This window comes from Elephantulus edwardii, unplaced genomic scaffold (genome assembly GCF_000299155.1).
Source record: "Elephantulus edwardii isolate Elephantulus edwardi_28Jun2011 unplaced genomic scaffold, EleEdw1.0 scaffold00376, whole genome shotgun sequence".
In the NCBI taxonomy this organism is placed as follows: Eukaryota; Metazoa; Chordata; class Mammalia; order Macroscelidea; family Macroscelididae; genus Elephantulus; species Elephantulus edwardii.
This window is the reverse complement of record NW_006400126.1, coordinates 1,396,503-1,399,190: the sequence shown is the minus strand read 5'-3', so window position 1 is coordinate 1,399,190 and position 2,688 is coordinate 1,396,503. Positions and strand designations below refer to the sequence as shown.

Genomic DNA, 2,688 nt, shown 5'->3' with positions numbered 1-2,688 from the left:
GGCCTAATCCTTATGAAGAAAAATTTCTCATAATGTCAAGAAAGCAGATGGCAGCTTCAAACACTAAAAAATGAAAAAAAACCCTTCTCCCAGAAAACCAGAAAATAACTGCAGACTCAGTGAATACCCCAGAATTAAGAGATAGAGGGTAGATGTTGATATAGAAACATTTGTGCAACTATGAAGGAAAGTGCAAATGCATGAAGAAACAATAGAGTCCAAAAATAAAGGGAATAACCTAAAGTTAGAGAGCAAGTAGAAATATATTAAGAAGGAGTTATTTGAAGTGCTATGAAAGAGGGTGCAAATGATGGAAGAAACAATAGAAGCTATTAAGAAAGCAAACACTCCAGAAACATGAAGCCAGAAGAAATATATTGGTGAGGAGAAACTTAGACAACTATGAAACAAAATGCAAAGGAAGGAAGAAAGAATTGAAACTGAATATAAAGAGGTACAAGAACTTGAAAAAAAAATCACAAGATAGAGAGGCACAGCTAGCACAGTACCGGAAATAACGAAAATGCAATCCAGAATATTAAGACTAATATGGCAGAACGTCCAACATCTTGAAAGGACAAAAAGTAGAACAGAAGAAATAGAGCAGAGAGTCAGTGAGGTAGAAGATAATTATTTCAATAGAAGCATACTAGAAGAAAAAATCAGAGAGGAGACATGAAGAAATTAAGAAAACATTAGACTCATAGACTCATGTGCAATGACATCAAAAGGAACAACATAAATAGCAATGGAATTCCAGAAGATGGAAAAGATAGGGCAATCACTGAAAAAATTGTGGAAGAGGTACTAGAAGAAGCTTCCCAGGTGTTAGGAAGAACAAGGAAATCCACATTTGAGAAGCTCAGTTAATAAAAAGAAGATTAGACACACAAAGAAAACCATTAAGATATAACATAGTCAAATTATCCAAAATAAAAGGTAATGATGGAATACTAAAATCAGCACAAGAAAAATTTAGAATTACCTACAAAGGAAAAAGAAATTGATTAAGTTCTGATTACTCAGCAAAAAATCGTGCAAGCAAGAAGAAAATGGGATAGTAAATACAGAAAGTTGAAAGAAAACAATTGCCAACCAAGGATCCTGTACCCAGCATAGTTCTATGTGAAATTTGAAGGAGAAATTATGTCCTTTGCAGAAAAGAAGGAACTTAAAGAATTTGTGAAAATAAGACCAATCTATAAGAACTTTCAAGGAAAATCCTTCACACAGAGACAGCAAAGAAAGTGGATGAATCATAGTAACTAGAAAAAACAAAAAAGGAAACACAACAAAATGACAATGATAAAACCTAGCCTGTCTGTCAATAACCACATTTAATTTGACACCACTAAATGCATCAGTCAAGAGAGTAGCAAAATAAATAAAAAAATAAAGATCATTAATATTCTGTCTACAAGAGACACATTTAAGACACAAAGAGAATGATGGAATCAAAATCAAAGGCTGGAAAAAAATTGTATACCAAGCAAGCACTTAGACTGGCTAGAGCCTCTTAGTAGGAGTTATGGCCAGGCAGTCCTGGACTTCTTACCTTTAACTGTCCTTCCTGGTAGGCTTTGTCCAGCTGAGCTCTAATCAGGAAATGAAGATGGACTGCCACAAGGGGTGACAGGCACCATCTATGAATATGGAGCCCTCATCTTCAGTAATGAAGAATATATCCATTTCAAACTGTAGGCAGGCAAGAATGTCCTCTTTTTCAATGTGGCCACGTAATGAGATTTGACAGTTTAGTATCCTGGATTGAATGCAGTACAAAAGGAGCTGAATTAAGGCTTTTGATCTAATTTTGTTAGGTTTTTCCTGAAACCAATTTGGAAAACAAGAACCAGGATGAAACACAGAGATCCTTTCTGGACTCAATTATGTGAGTCCAGATGAGGTCTTTGTTTCCAATTTTTAGCTCTTTGAGAAAGGGAATGTGAAAAGAGAAAAAGAACAGAAGACCTTTACTTTCCTGAAGAACTCCTGCCTTCCCACCTCTGAACTTTATAGGTCAAAACACCAATTCTTTTGGGAACCCATGAAGGTCAATGATATTTCCTGGAACTTTGAGAAGCTTCTAGTGGGACCTGATTGAATCCTTATTATGCACTGCCAAGATCAAACTTCAGTTCTTATTGTCAAGAAAAACATCATGGAGTACCTGAAACAGTTAAAAACTCAAGGAGAAGTGCCCTCAACATAGTGAAAAGTATATATGCAAAACCAAGAACCAACATCATTCTCTATGGAGAAAGACTAAAAACATTTTCCTTTCAAACAGGAACCAGACAAGGATGCCCACTGTCACCACTTCTTTTCAATATTGCATTGGAGGTGCTTGTGAGGGCAATATGACAAGAGAGGGAATTAAAAGGCATCCAGATTGGTAAAGGGGTGGTTATACTGTCACTATATGCAGATGCTATGATATTGTACACAGAAAACCTGAAATATTCATCAAAATAACCTGTTAGAGTTAATGGGCCAATTTAGTAGAATGGCAGGATAACAAATCGATATTCAAAAATCAATAGGATTCCTCTAAAAAACAAAGAACTCATGCAATATTATTCAAAATGATTGACTCTGGAGAACATTATGCTGAGTGGAGTATCCCAGTCACAAAAGGACAAATATTACATGATGCCACTGTTGTAGAATGGGACTGTCCTTGGGATT

General features: G+C 35.7%; 1 pseudogene; it reads left to right on the top strand.

Annotated features, from left to right (window-relative positions):
- Nucleotides 1–1,528: 1,528 nt before the first annotated feature.
- On the top strand, nucleotides 1,529–2,212 carry LOC102845696 (annotated as a pseudogene).
- The last annotated feature ends 476 nt before the right edge of the window (nucleotides 2,213–2,688 follow it).